This window comes from Schistocerca serialis, chromosome 1, assembly GCF_023864345.2.
Source record: "Schistocerca serialis cubense isolate TAMUIC-IGC-003099 chromosome 1, iqSchSeri2.2, whole genome shotgun sequence".
NCBI classification, from domain to species: Eukaryota; Metazoa; Arthropoda; class Insecta; order Orthoptera; family Acrididae; genus Schistocerca; species Schistocerca serialis.
Genome location: NC_064638.1, coordinates 190,381,355 through 190,389,629, shown reverse-complemented (window position 1 = coordinate 190,389,629; position 8,275 = coordinate 190,381,355). Strand labels below are relative to the sequence as shown.

At 44.3% G+C, this 8,275-nt stretch overlaps 1 protein-coding gene across 1 annotated transcript in view; it reads left to right on the top strand.

Annotated features, from left to right (window-relative positions):
• Positions 1–432: 432 nt before the first annotated feature.
• LOC126457186 (irregular chiasm C-roughest protein-like) overlaps positions 433–8,275 on the top strand; it is a 479,812-nt gene continuing 471,969 nt past the window's right edge. Inside the window, exon 1 of the mRNA XM_050093278.1 lies at positions 433–674. The gene's annotated coding sequence lies outside the window, so the exon portion shown is untranslated. The remainder of the gene's footprint in view (positions 675–8,275) is intronic.

The window sequence follows — 8,275 nt, the reverse complement described above, 5'->3', positions numbered from 1 at the left end:
AAAAAACCGTGGAGGTTAGAGATTCGAGCTCGCAGAGAGTCTTCCCAACAATCTTTCTCCGCAAGAACCATTAGCGATTTGAATAGTAGTGATATTGGCACACAAAGTACCCTAATTCACGTAGTGCAAGGTGGACTGCGGAGTATAAATGTAGCTGCAGATGAAGATAATGCGATATGTGACGACAAACCAAAATCCTAATCTTGGGCGTCATGCGAGGAGCTAATGTCGTCGGTATCAGGGCGAGAAAGCCCATAACGACTGTCCAGCCGGCGACGCCGACACCGTCGCCGACAAACAGCCGCCTTCCGCTAATCCCGCCGACGCGGTCGGAGGCTCGCGTTCCGGCGGCTTCCGGCAGGTGGCAGCAGCGGCGGTCTGGAGGCTGCGCGCGGCGCGCAGTTGGCGGACCGCGCAGTGTTGGCTGGGCAGGCGGAGCGCGCGGTCGTGGATTTGCAGACGCGCGTCTCGCGGCGCGCCTACCCTGGCAGCGGCTGGCAACCCGCGCAGCGCTAGTAGCAGGTGAGCCGCCGGTCGGCGGAGTGCCCACCGCGGCGGGCGGCAGGTGTCTCCAAGGAAACCACGACCGCAGCACAGTGCCCGCGCAAGATCCTCTATGAGCCGCCGAAAGACTTCGTGGAGAAACGTACCGCTGAACGCGCTATTCTAAAACGGTAATACTTCAAAAACGTTAGCTGCTTTTTTAATTCGCCCTTCTGTTTCACGCAGCCATAATGAAACGCTTTCTTAGCTCTCCTTCATTCGTCAGACGGCCACTCCCCCTTTGATCAAGAGCTCCTTCTGTTCCGGAAGAGCTCAAATACTGCTGACAGCTCCTGCTTGGACAGCAACTGATCCCAGCTGTTCTAATGTACTCAAATCACACTATCATCTGTTACAGAACGGGTCGACGTTCTGTGGCCTGTACATAGAGAAAAATATTTTGTACATTCCACATTTATAGCAAATATTACATTTAAGACGTTATGAAAATGGTTCAAATGGCTCTGAGCGCTATGGGACTCAACTGCTGAGGTCATTAATCCCCTAGAACTTAGAACTAGTTAAACCTAACTAACTTAAGGCCATCACAAACATCCATGCCCGAGGCAGGATTCGAACCTGCGACCGTAGCGGTCTTGCGGTTCCAGATTGCAGCGCCTTTAACCGCACGGCCATTTCGGCCGGCACACCTTATGAAGCTTTCACAACCAACATGCATGTAAAATGTGTGCAGCCTTCGATATATAGTTGACTGATTAATATCTGCACTTTTTGAATGCAATCCAAACATTATACTTAAGGAAGAAACATGGTTGATTTAAAGACTCTATTAACATACTCCATGCGTACGTATCAAGAGAACCTTTGTGGATAGCATAAAGCATAAGTAATATTCACGAGGTACATTATTATCTTTGCCATCTGGGCATCCTAACCGTGGTTTTACCGATGTGACACTACACTCCATACCTTCGTAAACAGGATCCTTTCCCATACATATTAAATTTGATCTTCCGTTCTGTCTCTGATGACATGAATGGGAGTAACATTTTCTAACTTTTTTTCTGGTAAAGATACAAACGAATCTGACGGAAGGGTATTGAGCAGTTAAGGACCGAGAGATTGGCAAGTGAGCTCTCAAATGGATACGCTCCAAAGCAACGAGCGCAATTTTTTTTTCCTTTTACCATCCACTCGATACACTTGCCAAAAATAACAGCACAAGCATTGATAAGAGGATGGTTAAAATTTTCGCGTAATCGATATCAGTGTTTTTGAGACGAAGGAAAGGCTCTCATTCGACGCAGGGGGCGAGGGTAACCAGTCTCGCTCTTATTCTTTTGAGGAGTCACAAAGGCATTTGGCTAAATGGAAGAGGGTAAAACTTGATTTTTGATGCACAGGCCATGAAATGAACGATGATCGACCCGGATATTAATCCAGGGCGTCACCGTCACGCCATGATTCTAGGTCTGCGTTCTACGACACTTATCGTCATTGAGTACTTTGGCGTGTATGACGTACACGTTAAAGTCCATATGCCCCTTAAAATCACACATACTGACGTACTTTACTGTGTCGTTAGTGCACCATTCGCGAATGTAGATGCCTTAGTCCAAGCTATGTATCAGTTCACCGTTCGTCCGCTAATGGGTAACTGGCACGGCTGTGGATGTTTGGCCAACACGGCAGCCGCAATCGATTGACAACTTAAGAGTCAAGTGATAAGAAATAAACTTTCAAAATACAAAGAGATGTAGTGCTTTTACTTATTCGCAAATGGAAATCTGAAAAGCGGATTTCGTCATTCACAGATTAGGTCGGTATTAAGAATTTTACGATACAGCTTATCTGTTCAAACGATCAATATAGTTTGAGTGTGGAGTAATTTGAAGAATTGTAGAGAGTAAGTCTAACTTGGCGTGCTTAGGTAAAGACAATGGCCGTCTCCTACAACCTTATTCTTACATTAACACATTTCAGGCTCAGGCCACAGAAATGGTATCATCAGCAATTCGTACTTGTTAAATCGCCATTAGAAGATGTATTTAAAAACAGAAAAAAAGAGGATTAGTAAAAAACTAGGTAACTAAGTTATAAATTAAAGATTTTTACAGATTTATGTGTCCCTGAATACATTTCACTAGTTACTAGCTACCGTAGTCAGGTGCACATATTTATATATAGAAGTTCAGTTTATAATTAATTTGGCTAGCCCTTTACTATCGTACTGGTGCTTTCTTCTTAAATAAATTGTCTGATAATGGACTTGTAGTAAGTCGAAGCAGCTAATAATATCATATCTGGTGCCCGAGCTTGAAATATTGTGGAGGATCATTAATGCTGGGCGTTTGTTAGTCTCTTACAAGATTTCCTAGATTGTATTCTGAGTCCTACCTCTTCTCCATGCTGGAAGTGTCCCGTAATTGAGAACATGCAGTACGCAAAGGCGAATCTCATGGACAGGATAGGAAGAAATATAATCCAATTTACTGTCGAAATGTATTTCTCCGTTTATAATCGATTGAACTGCATATTTTTATAATTTCTAGCTTTTAGGTAAAGTGACTATCAGCAGAGTGCTTCTTATACTTTTGACCATGAATTTATAAGCAATCTTTCCGACCGTGAAACTAAACCTCTTTCATCAGACTTCTGGGTGGTTCAACGCGGCCCGCAGGCTGCCACGATTTCTTCTCCTTCCCGTGTCTACCTCTTCATCTCAGAGTAGCACTTACATGACAGCTCCTCAATATTTGTGGGAATTTACCCCTAGTACAACTTATTCTATTACCTTTGAAGACACTGCATTGTGTCTTACTACAAGCCCTTTCATCCTGTCGCATTTTCACGTCAGATTTTCCCACATATACCTTTCCACGCCGATTCTGTGGACGACTTACTCATTTCTTATAATATCAGTTCCCGAAATTTCCTACATCCTTCTATCCCATACCATCTCCAACATTTCGATTCTCTTCTTTTCCTGTATTCCCACAGCTCGTGATTCGCGTCCAGAATCACCATCAGAATTTTTTCCTCTAATTCATGTCTGTGTTTTATACCTGAAAACTTATTTTAGCGATCAGTGGTCTCTTTCACTGTGCTGGTCTGCTTCTTGCATCTCACATGCTTAGTCCGCCAGGCGTTGATTAGCCTCCAAGATAGAAAGAAAAATTCGTTCACTTCATCTTCATAGTGGTCGCCAGTTGTTTGTTACATGTATCACTAATGTCACTTCTCAGACTCCTAATTACCACTGTAACAACAAGAATAAATACGCGCAGGTATACGTCTTAATCAACGCTCACCAATGCTGCTGTATTTCAGTTTGTCGCTCGATTGCGGCCCAACACTGTCGGCACAAAATTAAATATTGAGGTCAGAGCAGTAGTCGTACATGATATGATGAATCGACGTAGCTTGTGTACTAATATTGGTAAAGCAGCGAGTTGCGGTGACTGCTGCGATACGATTTTCGTTCTCCGAGTACTGACACTCCTGTGGCTGTTGAACGTGAGGCAGGGAACAGCGCGTTGCCGCCACTGCGGGTAGTTATCTGAGGGCCACGGCCACAGGCTGTGCGTTAACTGACGCCTAGCGCGCCACCCGTTTCTGCTTAATGAACCGCGAACGCTGCCTACTCTCTCCCTCTCTCTCTCTCTCCCTCTCTCTAACGCACACACGCACCGCTCGCTTTTCGAGTCGAAAAGTTAGGATCACGACGGGGATAAAACTTTGGCGCTCCTCCACCGACCATAGAAAGCCAACGGTTCTAGTCGCCGCTCTAAATAGCAGTCACATTTATTCCCCGTTTTGCGGTTGCCGAGAATGAAATGTCTTCATTGAAAACGGTAAAATGCCTTGAAGGAGGTCATCTACATTTACATTCATACTCCACAAGCCAACGCAAGGTATATGTCGGAGCGTGCCATCTATCACGACTGGTAATTTCCTTTCATAAAAGAACAACCGTCTATATACCGCCGTACGAGCCATTTCTGATATCTCGCCTTCGCGGTTCTTACGCGAAATGTCCATTGCAGGCCGTAGAATCGTTCTGCAGTCGACTACCAATGCCTGCTCTCTTGCGCCAGCCGATGCGGCCGAGCGGTTCTAGGCGCTTTAGTCTGGAACCTCGCGACTGCTACGATCACATTCGCGTTTTCCTAACCACAGTTGAACCTGGTCGAAAATAAGTTGCAAAATAGAGACACTCCAAACAGTCACCATGAATTATTGCATTTCATGACTGAGATCTGCAAGGGTACGGCCGACTCATACGTCGGGCTTGCAGGAGCCTGCGCCCGTGATGTAAATCTAGTTTCAAAAAGGAAGTAATTTGACGTTAGCATATCCCCAATTATAATGAACTTTGGGAATAATATCGTGTAGAGTGATCAATGATTTTATTACTTACAATTACCTCTTTTGGCTATTGCCATTATCAGACCAAAGCTTAGGACTCCCTAAATGAAATTTAGTACTAATTTGTAACGAATTCGATGTCGAGACAGAGAGGTAACACATTTTATGACCAAATGATACTAAACAAGTGAATGTAGTGGCAAACTATGAAACATTATGTGACATTATTTGTAGACATGAAGTGATATGAGCTGTGCTAGAATGTCTGCACCTTTCACCATTTGTGTCCTACGTGATCTTAACATGTGCCGTCTATTAAATGATTGTGATTTCTCGGTGGAAATCCACGTCTGCTGGATCTTTAACGAGATAGTGGTCATTTGACTCAATGGTGTCATCGGATTAGGTGAGGGCCGCGACTGGAATGGAGCCTTCCGTATTTGCTAGATCTGTAAGTGGTACACCAAAGCTCCAGGAATGTCCGACGTGCCTTTCAGTCTAGCTTCCCTAAAACACATCATTAATGAAACTTACTGGCAGATTAAAACTGTTTGCCGGACTGAAACTCGAACTCGGGACCTTTCCCGAGATCGAGTCTCGGTCCGGCACACTGTTTTAATTTGCCAGGAAGTTTCATATCAGCGCACACTCCACTGCAGAGTGAAAATCTCATTCTGGACACATCATATCACTTTTTTTGCGTATAACTGTGAAATACGTGACAGAGTGTACAGATGATTGCACCGCACATTGGCATCACTTCCCATTCGATTCACAGATGCCGCGTCGAAAGGATCACCGATTTTACGTTTCTGTAGAAGATGTTCATTGCTATATCTTGCGCGGACGGTCTCCAATATAAGCTCAAAACTTGCGAAAATGTTTTATAAAAATTTTAATTGACCTTATCGCAATTACTTTACATTTGATTATTAATTTCGCTTACAAGGCAACCATCTTCCGATCATTGTGCTACCTTTTCTGTGTTTTTATGTACACTGTAGATTACAACGTCATCGTTGGAAAGTGTTTTTTGGAACACGCTCATGAGAGAGCCAAGCGTTAATGACACTGTTAGTTACGCAAACGAGGTGACAAAGTGCAATTCTGTTCCACACTGGTTAACGGGTTTACATGAGTACAATGTTGATGTAGCCTCGTCACGAAGAGTAACACGTCAGTAATTAAAAGTTTAATGTTAGTCAAAGCCTGCACGTCACGAAATTGATTTTATACCTCGTGACTACGATATGTTGACATTGTACTCAAAAAGCATCTCTTAATATTCGTGCTACAGAATTTCACTTTGTAAATTAGTTGGAGTAACGAGTGGCTTATTGCAAGCTTGGCTCACTGATGGCCATGTTCCGAGAATCGCTTCCAGTGAGCGGCGTTGCGGCTGCAGTGTACGCAAACACAGAACGTCTGGCATGAGTGGTCTAGAGATGATTGCCTAGCGACCGAAAAAAGTAAACACCTGTAAAGTAATGTGCTATTGCGATAAAATTAATGAAATTGTTTCATAATTTTGTTATTCTTTTATTCTTCTTCTTCTTTTTCTTCTTTTACTTGTGCCATAGCCCCGCATCGACGCAGGATCACCATTGTAATTTGCGGATTTTTTAACTGGTGGCCAGATTCCGTTCCCATCTCCTCCGCGGAAGCCCCTGGGATGGAATACGTGCACACCGACTGCCTGCGTGTAGTGTCGTTGATGTGAAAGTGAGCGGAAGTTTTCGAAATGTTTTCGAATCGTGCAACTGAGGCGAGACTTGGGTGCCAGCCCGGTATTTACCTCGTGGAATGTGGAAAACATCCTAAAAACTACATCCAGGCTGGCCCAACACCGACCTTGTCCCTTAATCCGCCGAAATCATTCGATCCGAGGCCGGCGCATCTCTCCTCTCGGAAGCGATGCCGTAACACACACGCATATCCAAGAGGATATATATATACGAGTGTTGGAACTTAAATAGTGGCAACTATTTATTCACAACCGATTCAAAAGAGTTACATGTTTGCACCTGTTACTGTCCTTCAAAGGAGTCACCAGCGTTCTGCAGAACCCGTTGCCAGCGATGTGGAAGGCGTAGTATACCGTTAGCAGAGCTTGTCCTGTTGATGGTGCTAATGGAGCGGTCTACTGCCTGTCGAATCTCTTGAACAGTTCTGAAGCGAATGCCATGAAGTGGTTCCTTCAACTTCGGAAACAAATCAAAGTCACAAGGGCTTAAGTGCGGGGATAACGGTGGATGGTACAGTACTTACAAGTCCCATCGACGGAACAAAGTAGCCACAGCCTTCACTCTATGCGCCCGCGCATTGTCGTGTAAATGATGAGTGGGTTGGGCAGAAAGTGTCGCCGCTTCTTTCGCAAAGCTGGTCGCAGGTGATGCTCCACAAACGAACAGTAATACTGTGCACTGACGGCCTGCCGTGAAGGAACGTAACGCGTTACGATAACACCATCACAGTCGTACACGAGAATCACCGTAACTTCAGACCGCTCCATTAGCACCATCAACAGAACATGCTGTGCTAACGGTATACTGCGCCTTCCACTTCGCTATCAACGGGTTCTACACAACGCTGGTGACTACTTTGAAGAACGGTAACAGGTGCAAACATGTAACTCTTTTGTATCGGTTGTGAATAAATAGTTGCCACTATTTAAGTTCCAACCCTCGTATGTAGCGCTGATCTCCGTCACCTGCCGATGTCCGTTCTTACTCCAAGGAACAGATACGCAGTGGGGCAGGGGCCTGCCCTGAACTGCTTTTCATGGAGTCTTCTAAGCAAGTTTCTGACGAGGAGTGGGCTGACTGTAGGCCAGTTTACGGTCTGTCAACATATCTTTTAATTCCTGTCACCAGCTACGCTCGCTGTTCTCGGTTGTTCCGACCGCATATGGGTCGAAGTATGAGCAGTAGAACTGATTTCTATACAATATGTTTTAGATCTAGACTTTAATTTCACAGTATACTAGAATCGTACACAGCCATTTCTTGTACCTGTAACTGAGACTTTACGTTGTTTCTGTTTCATATTTCTACCCATAGTTAATCTGAAACATATGCGTCGATTTACTGATTCTATTTGTGACTCATTAATCAGCTAGTTAAGCAATATCCAAACTTTTACTTTAAGTGTGGTGCACTATTTTAGATTTCTGTATAATGAGAGCTAGTTAATAGTTTTTACACCAGGCTGTTTTCTAGGGGTGTAACCGTATACTAATACAATTTTTAGTACGTAGCGTTCTCTTGTAGATAATAGTTCAAAAACCTCATACTCCTGAGAGCAAAGTTGAAGATGAATAGCGACATCCTGGTTTCTCCCTCCTAGGGCAAGTCAGGTACTACGTCGGTGTCTGTACTGCACACTTCCTGTTAGTAAATTTTCG